Raw genomic sequence first — 9766 nt, 5'->3', positions numbered from 1 at the left:
AAATGAAATACATTTGTTTGTTTCTTAAATCACTCATATATTCACTGAGTCCCATGCCAGACCTAAAATTTCAAAATCAACAGAACGCTTGTGGGACAAGAAAATCTTCTGTATATCCACAGAGCAAAGGGAACATTAGCAGTTCAAGCTCTTCCCAGTCTCCTTGCAGTGCAACTCAAAAATTACTTTTGACAATCCCCCTGATTAATAGAAACATAGTCTAGTTCTCCAACCTTTTAAATGTTTAAAGACCTTTTTAATTTCTTATATAAAAGTATATTATTATACTTTTTGGAATACTACACAGCTAGTCCTTAGGGCACTAAAATGGTGGAGTTACTTCAACCAAAACAACCCTAAATTGTACTTTTAGATTAATGAAATCAAAACATTAAATACACACTCCTATATTTTACTATGGCCATTGCATGGAAAATAGATTAGTGACTGTTGATGCTGGAACTATTATAGCAAACTAGTTTGTGGGGTTTTTTTAAAGGATAATACATTTCAAAACCTTAAGATCAGTGAGAGGCCACTCCTCTTTTTCAGCATCCATCTTTTTCAATCATCTTCTCAGAAAAGCACAAAACACAGTAACAAGAGAAAGCTGAACTTATTTGAATCAGTTCAGGTTATAAATTTATGAAACTTAAAACCAGAAAAGTCTTCTTGATAAAGCAATCTGAGTGCTTCTATATGCCAAACAATCCAAATTTTGTGCTCCCATCACTGTATGTGATTCACACAGTGTGGTTGGCTAAAGCAAGCCCTGATGACAGCCCTCCACCTGTGGGACAGCTGAGATATGTATTTATGTACAACATACATATGTAGCAGCAGATGGTCACTAAGGGAGTTTAGATACAGACACAAAGGTTACTAGCCACTGACTACAATCTAAAACCAAAAAACCTCCCTCTGGAATTATGCATATCAGCTTTGGATACAAAATCATTAACTTTCCCTGAAACAGTTGAAAAGCTATGCCATGGTGTTTTTTCAGTTCTAGGATTAGCTAGGTCAGCCCAGCTATGCAGTCCTAGCAGTGCTGCCAAACCCACTCAGCAGTGAAGCACTGGTTCTTCTCATGTCCAGCTGTTCAGTTAGGCACATTCTTACCAAACTTTCAACTGTCCCACTGGATTTAGGTTTCTGAAGTGCCTGATGCCCCAAAGGTCTTGTCATCTGGATAGGGTAGAAAAGCTGTTTTCAACTGCAGGACTACTCTAGGAAAAAAAAAAAAAAAGCTTCTTTTAAACAGTGTGCTAGATTATCCTACAAGGAGAAGAAAATGAAAGTTTTTAAAATCATCTACAATAATTAGAAATATCCTCAGATTTCCTTCATGGGATGTCTTTTATTTCACTGAGTGAGTCTAGTTCATTGATTTTATTGACTGCAATAGATCAGATCAGGAAGCAGCAGCCTACATGCTTACTTGCTTATCCACTCTTCCATGAACTTCCATGAAGAGGAAGTGTCTCTTTAGTCCCTAAAACCAAATTTCCAATATTGTAAAATAATGCTAGTAATATGAGTTGTGACAGAAACATGTAGAAACATTACAGTCTGTAATTGTTTTAATACTATGGCATAATCGACTGCAAATCAGGAGATGCTCTGGTTACCACTACTTCTGAGTTCTATGTAAGGTATTTGTGAAATTGTAGACTATGGTTCTTAAAGCTAGAAAGGACCACATAGGATATTTCATGTGCTTCTCTGTAGCACAATAATATAATTTCACCCACCTGTGTATCCATTGTTTGCTAAGGCATACCAACTCCTCTCAGTCTACAGACTTCAAGAAATGGTAAGCTCACTGCTCCTCTTTGTAATTTGTTCCAGTGGCTGATAACTTCATTGTTAGCAGCTGAGGAGTAACACTAACCTAGGTGGCAATGGCAACCAAAAATTACTGGGAATAGCACTATCTGTTTAAACACTGATATTCAAGATAATTAATGTTCTTTTTGCCAGGTCTGTTTGTTATAAAAGCAATGAGGTTCTAAGATATTTTTTAAGATTTTTTTTACATTCATTTCTCATTCATTCACGTTTCTAGAAGCTTATAAAATTTGGAGGCAAATCCCTGTTCTGTTTTCCATCTCCACAGGCCACAATGCTTTTAAACAATGACTGGTACTTTCTTCTGTAGCTTCCTGTGATTTTCATGCAGCTTTTTTCATGATAGAATGGAAGCTGCCTTCTCACAATGAAATTATTCCCATACGGATTCATAGCTGAAAGTTCATGAGAACTGCACATGCACAAAAAAGGAATAAGAAATGTGAATACTCTTTGGGACACGTTTCCAGATAAAATAATAGTCTGCATTTTTGCAGATCTTTCCATCTTCAAATTATTGGATGTGCACTCATCATCAGATATTAGATATGATGTTATTTTAGTAGCTTCTGACCACTGCTGTCAGATTTGGCTGCTGCAGTTCCAGGGGTGATAAAACTGTTGTGTATGACTGACAGACTCTGCAGTGCACCCGACTTTGCACATACATTGCCAGCAGCGTTCCTGGAAATCTCACTCCCTGGAAGAGGGGTAGGATATGGAAAGAGTGTGTGGCACAAAGGCTGACTGCTGCCATATATTAAGACCAGGTGGTCTTGATGGGTGGGCTACAACCCCCTTATCTGCCCTCCCTCTGCAAATCTGTACTGACTTTGAAGCTTTACCCTTACAAGTTCTGAGTCCTTTATTAGAATCTGAGGCTCAGCAGCACAAAGGATTAGCCTTTATTGTCTCGCTCATGGCCAGGCATGTCAGAAGGTCCTTTTCTTCTGTAAAAAGTGGCTATTGACAGCAGAATTCCTGTGGAGAATAACTCTCAGAATACATCTGTACATGGCAAGGGACCATGGTGCAGTGACTCCTGAGCAAGCCTGGCAGCTGAGATAGTCCTGAAGGACTTGCAGAGGAGCTGCTAAGGTCCAAAGGAGACTCAGATATGTCTATATGGCCCTGCACCCAAGTAGTCAGTCCTTGCTCTAGTTCAGTCACCTTGCTACAGCTCTACCAGCCCAATGCCCATCTCACCATGACTACAGAAACCCATGGCCAGGAACTGCCCACTGCAGGAGATTGTTACAGCAATCAGCACTTCAGAAATGAATGCACAATAAAGGCATAAAGAAAGCAAGAATGTACTTCAAAGTTTCATGTTTATCATCTGTTACGCTGGCTGAGAAGGGAGCCTAAGTTTGACTGATTTGATCAAACTAAGAAATTCAAGCATCTTCTCCCTAATTTTAGGCCAAAGAAAATTGCAGCAATGCAGAAACAGATGATAAATCAAAAGAAGAAAAATAGAAATTAAAGCTCAGTTCTGGCCTTTCATCTTTATTACCCTTCTTTATGCGCATATGGTAGGTGTTCAATTCTTTCCAAGTCCTTATGATATTCCCTTGTGTTTCAGGAGCTGTAGAGCTGTAGTTGTCTATAAAAAGGCAAGCTAACAGTTTCCTGTGACTGAGAGTTGAATGTGTTATTTGTTACCAGCTGGTTCATGGATAGCTTGAGCCCATGTCTTGGCTTTAAGTGATCAAACTGACTTTAAACCGCTCGCTCATGGGGTGCATTCATGTATAGAGAGAATTCTGTTGCAATGTTTTATTTCTGAATTATGCCATATGACTTTCTTTTCCTAAACCAATATTAAAACCAGAATCTATAATATGCCAAACACAGACTGCATTTTTTGGAAAGCCGATACCAAACGTAACAGTAAATGAACCCTTCTGAAAGGTTAAAGTTGCTTTCATATAAAACATTTTCTACCAGGAAATGGAAGTGGAATGTTGAACTAAGCTTTTAACTTGAAAGAACTGTGCACAGACTCCAATGGTTGCATTATACTTTAAAATAAAAAAAAAAAAAAGCAAAGGATTTTTATGAGCGTACATAGTTCTAGCTTCATAAAAAGGGTATTATGGTGACAAGGCAAAATGAATCCCAGTATTTTGGATGCTTCTTTTAACCTTCTAAAAGCTCCCTCCGTGTCCATTAAATATTCTAGGGTGAGCTTTCACAATATATTAAAATTCATCTAACAATCTGCTCCCTTCACTTCCCCTGCATCCTTTCTTCCCTGACACACAGACCTATTCCTTCTCTTCCACTTTCTGATTTTCACATGGCTCCTCAATGAATGTAATTGGATTACTAAACCAACAGAAAGCTATCCATGTTTTTATCCTGCTGAATTGGTTTCCTACCAGCTGGCAAGGTGAACCAGCTCTAAGGGTTGTACAGAAATCAGAGCTGGTGCAGAAGCAATGGTTGAGAACAGCACTCAAGATTTTCATGTAAGACCTCAAACCCTTAAAGCACCTATTCTAAACAATGTGATTGGCTCTTAAAAACACACTTCCTGTTTGAGATGGTGCAATAGATTCTGCAAAAAACTAACAGATGAAAGTTTTCGTACCAGATTTGCCACTTACAGAGACAACAAAGATTGATGGCAAACTTGCACCATGGAGTGGTTGCCCATTCTCAGGAGCAAACATTCCTGCATGAGGGCAGTGACCCCATGACACATCTTTACAGAAAGCAAACAAAAAGTGTCTGCTTCCTGGGTACAACCTTTCACTTTGGAAGGAAATTTAAAAAATGCCAAATTTATACGGTTTCCTTGAACCTTGATATCTGTGATCTTTCAGGAAGGGAAGAAGCCTTCCAAATGAGCTTGACACACTGAGCTGCTGCTGATCTGCCAGATTCCAGTGTCCTCAAGTGTGACACAACGTTATTATTCAGTGTCCTGTATGGAAAATCAGAAGTGATTTAATCTGGCTCTGTGCCATACCACTTGCTGACATGTTGACACCATGTAAATAATGCATAGCTCTGTGACCACACTACTTTCATGCCACATGCTGGGAGAAACAGACTAGGCCTGCTATTATCATTGGCCACATCTTGGATACCTTGGAAATTTGAAATATTAACATCAAAACAACTTTAAATATCTGTAGTCTCCAGCTCCAAACTTCTTCATTCCAACTCAAAAGGAACCTGTGCATCCACTGTGACTAGGAACAGAGATTGCTGATTTATATCTCTCATCCTTTAATAGTCACCCTTCTAAGATTGTTTATAAATCAGCTTAACTGACACAAGAACACTGGCAAGACTTTTCTCTGTTGGCTGAAAAGGCCACCATTTTAGAAGAAACCTCACAATATAACAAAAACCCAGCTCTAGACTGCAAAATTTGGTATCAGACATTGCTCCCTGCTAACAGTACACAATCTACTTCTCTCTTCAATCATTCCAAAAGGTAAACCTACCTTCTGAGTACCATCATGGCATGCTCACCAAACCAAAGTGATATTGTAGTTTTCACGGGGGAGCACTGTAAAGCAAAAAGAGTGTGTTTAATATGGTGCCTACTTCTTACATGAGAGTCTTTTATCATCTAAATATCATGCAACCTCAGCCATACTGAGGGCAAACAGCAATATATGCTTCTTTTCACAGGACATTTAACAAGACTGGAAGTTAACATCTATATCAGTGGTACCCAGTTACTGTTCCATACACTCTCCCCTTCCTTTCTCTGACTACAAAACTGAGAAGGAGCTGATTGTATTTTTACCTTTTTGCAGTTTACAATAATGGAAAAATTGCTATTCTTCATTTCCCTGCTCCTACATTGTCAGAGCAGTCTGTGATGTGCATTATTCCTTGAAGACACACAGGAGTAACTACTATCAAGTCAGGAGAGACAACAGAATACAATGAAAAACAAAAAGCTAGAAGTTGGATGGGTACAAGATAAAGGTTAGAAGTTGGGGTGACTATGTTATTGGTGAGAACTCACCTCAATCTTCATTCTGTGGCCATCACTAGTGAAATGTGCCTATAGAGATATGCATTTTCCTACTGACTTCAGAATCCCAAATCCTGAAATAAAAGGATATGTGGCTCAAAACCACTGAACTCTACAACTGCATCATAATTTCTCAGGGCAAAACAGATGTACACATCAAAATGCCTTGCCCAAGTAAATTCCTTTAAAAACTTTGGAACACAGCAAACATAAAAAAGAAAGGGAGGGGTTCTTTTCTTTTTCCACTCCTGTGAGACAGTCAGAGCACACAGAAATTTGGTTTCTTTCTGTTCAAGGATGAATGCATTGGACAACATTCTGTACTTGTCCACAATGTTCAAAAGGATCAGCATTTTGTGGGTCCCAAACCAAGACCAGTTCTTTCAGTTTTCTCCATTAAGAAGACCAGGAATCTTGTGGTCTCTTTTCAAAGGAATGTCTTTGTCCAGAATCTTGCCTCAGAGATTTATTTTCACTATGTTATTTAGAACAGAAAAGAACACTGGAATGACTTCCTAATTTCTTCAGTAAATCTGTTCTTAATCTACTTTACTCCAAGCATTTTACAGACAGTTTCTTACATGATGTTCCACTCTGAAGTTCTGTAATTACACACACAGTGGTCAAACTTTCTCTTGTCCAGAAAAGACGGGCATTAATTCCAGGAAATTGAAAGGAAAAGTTTAGGGAAAAGAGTAGGATGGTTGAGAAGATAACCTAGTGCTTAAGATGTGATTTCTGTTCTAACAGCTTCCCTGGTTAATGAGTTGCCCCTCACAGAGTAGTGACAAAGCCTGTCTTGTGGAAGTTTTCTACAGTTTTTGTTTTGCCTGGGGTTTGGATTTCACAAGGCTAACTAGATTGCCCTTGTCTAGGAAACCCCGGGGGTGAAGCCAGATGGTGTCTGTGTGCAAACTGCAAAGATTGAAAGTGGGGAAAGGGTAGTGGCTGAAAACCAGGGAATAAAACCACTGAACTAGATGAGTGGGTTAAGTACAACAAGTTAACAAGAAGTTATGAAGTGGCTTGATAAGGGTAATGAAGCATGCTTTTTACAGGCAAAAATGTAAGTATTTTGAGGGGAATGTCAAATGTGTTTGGGCCTTTTCTCTAAAGTCCATTCAAAGCTCCCTTCACCAAGGTATTCTCTCTTCCTCTTCAATGAATTCTTGTACAATTCTGTTAACTAGAGAAAATTCCTCTAAATTCTTGTTGGTAGATATATACCTTTATATACAAGAATAAATTATTCCAAACAAGTCTAGTACTAGACAAGTAGCAAGTAAAAATAGCACAACTTGCACATTCTTACTAAGAGCTAGCTCAGCAGTCAGCAGCACTGCCTGAACAATCAACTATAAAAGCTCTTGTTTTGTGATAACCTGATTTGACTATTTCCTCTACCCAAATGTCCTATTTCAGTGACTAAAAATGTACAGGTCAGTGTCACATTTTGTGCATGCACACTGAAAAAGCAGATTCTAGGTTAATGTGGGATACTGAGAGCAGCAATGAGTCTCTTTGGAGGAAATGGTGTGCTCTTCCTGTCATGGTGGTTTCTCGAGGGTGGAGGGGGAAGGAACAGGGCAAACAGAGACTCTGACACATTTAAAGGTAAGTTTTCTGATGGTGTTTCTAGAGTTTGATCTGGTGTCCATATTTACAAACTCGAGCACATGCGGTTTCACAGAAACATTCAAAGGGGAAGAGAGAGGAGATACCAGCACATGCACGAGCTGCTTCCTGTGCTGGCTGAGAAGGGTGTGTGGTGCCAGGCCAGGCTGCTGAGAGCTGTGGCACACAGCTGGGGATGCCATCACAGCTGTGGCAAGGAGCTGGGTGGAAGGGCAGAGAATGCACACATGTACCTGAGCCAAATCAGAGCCCGGGGCAATTCAGTTCCTTGCTTCTAAGTTCTGTCTTTTGTAGAGGAGTTTCAAGTGACACCCAAAAACAGCATTTTTTAATACATGATAATTAATGATTATTATCCATACAGCATTTTGATTTTTTTCTGTGATAAGCAGTGCTAGATTTTTTGAATTTTCTACTGTCAACAGTTTAGTTCACTTCTAAAAACATGCACATTTCCACACGAGTGTAATCTCTGTCTGTTTACAGTTCCAGTGTTATACTCTTACTTATCTGTTCTCTTTGGCTAATGTGGCTTGGTGATTTCACTCTGTGATTTCCCTTTTCAATTATATACATCAGATAGCAGATATTCATACTTCCCTTACATCATGTGACACATTTTCATAATGCAGTGATAACATGGCAGACTTGCTTTTGAGAACTAGCCTTCTACAGCATATCTTAGAAATTTACACTAATTTTAACAGGATAAATTAGGGAATGCAAGGTATTTATGGCTTGAAAATATTGAATTCTGTGTTACATCTGTAGAAACTCAGTACTCACTCTGAAGATTCATTTGTTATTTAAATCTAATTCTATTTCTGGAACAGCCTCTTTAAAACTGTATCTGCTTCATCTCTGTGCCAGGCTGGTCTCTCTGATATGACTGATGCTTTGGAAGATATTGCCCTTGAAGGAGGCTGCTCTTGCAGCAGAGCACTTGAAAGCCAGAGAGCTGCCATCCATCTTCTCCTTTACTGGGATAAACAGTGGGGAAATCAGACACTGACTGAGGCTGCATGGAAAAGTGGTGAATCAGAGCTTCACAGAAATCCTGGTGAGGGTCCTGGGTTACAATTTTGAAGGTGTTCAGTGTTCCAGACAAATGTGTACTTAGCTTTCTGTAAAGAGCTCAGGAATCTTAACTCTGCTTACTTCAGCTCAAGGTGACTGCTTTCAAACCCCTCAAAATTGCAAGAGGCAACAACTTGAATGTTAGGATACCCTTAAAAGTCTGAACCCCAGCTTTTGATGAGCAGTAGTCTCAGCCTGCCAGCTCAGTTCAGTCTTCAGCTCTCCACTGTATGAGTGTTGCCTGCCTACCCACTAGAAGAATGTCATTACCACCCATCTGAGCAGTAACTCAGAAGTAATGAATGGGAAATATCCCTCTTGGCCTGTATTTGAAGTTGTGACACAGAGGTAAAAAGCTAACCATGCCTTTATAACCTTATTATCCTAACCCTCCAGTCTTACCAGCCTTCATACCTCTAATTAAGCCCGCAAAAAATAAATACCTCACTGACAGTTTTTCCTCAGGCTTGGTATGAGTAATCTGGCTACATCTGGAAAATGGCTGTGAAAAAAAGATGTTGTGAAACAATTCTTCATTCTGAGATTTTTTTTTTTTATTCTAAAGATATCAATTTTCTAGATTAAAAAACCCCAACATGCTAAGCTAGAGTCAATGTGTCTGAAACTAGAGCAAAACCTATACACTACAGTTACAATAAAGAATTTTTTTTAAGTTTCTAGCAATATTTTATAAAAGACAGAAGAATTTGTGCCTTTAAGATTATATCAGTGAAAGATCTATCAAGCCAAAGTGCTTTCCTTTTCCATTCCAACTAAATCATATACTATTTGGGGTAGAAATTTGGCAAGAAACTCTCTTGTATTATCCCTAAATTGTGGCTGGACTGATTTCTTTATCCTTTTTGATAGATGGATGTCTAGCTGAGCCCTGAATATCTTCAACAGTGCTGATTCCAAAGCTTCATTTGGCAGCTGGTTTCCTTGGCTATGTTTATAAACTTTTCCCTGATATATAATTCTAAATTTTTCCTCACAATGCTTCAAGCCACTTCTTGATTTCTTGCTTGCTTTCTTAACTAATAAGAATAATCAAATATCATCTCTTTTTCATTTAACTCTCTATTAACTCTCTACAATAAGAGGTCACTTTCAACTTCCTGGAACTAACATGATTGAATTAATCTCAACATCATACTGTGGGCCTTATTTTGCAAGCTTACCATCCATTTTCTTACATAG

At 38.8% G+C, this 9766-nt stretch overlaps 1 long non-coding RNA gene across 1 annotated transcript in view; it reads right to left on the bottom strand.

Annotated features, from left to right (window-relative positions):
• Positions 1–359: 359 nt before the first annotated feature.
• The window catches only part of LOC130250531 (uncharacterized), a 46939-nt gene continuing 37532 nt past the window's right edge, over positions 360–9766 (bottom strand). Inside the window, exons 5-7 of the long non-coding RNA XR_008839996.1 lie at positions 5846–5928; positions 5313–5377; positions 360–1224 (exon numbers count right to left, since the gene is read on the bottom strand). This is a non-coding gene — a long non-coding RNA (uncharacterized LOC130250531). The remainder of the gene's footprint in view (positions 1225–5312; positions 5378–5845; positions 5929–9766) is intronic.

Source organism: Oenanthe melanoleuca, chromosome 3 (genome assembly GCF_029582105.1).
Source record: "Oenanthe melanoleuca isolate GR-GAL-2019-014 chromosome 3, OMel1.0, whole genome shotgun sequence".
Classification (NCBI taxonomy): Eukaryota; Metazoa; Chordata; class Aves; order Passeriformes; family Muscicapidae; genus Oenanthe; species Oenanthe melanoleuca.
Note: the sequence above shows the minus strand (reverse complement) of the source record. Positions and strands in the feature narration are given on the sequence as shown.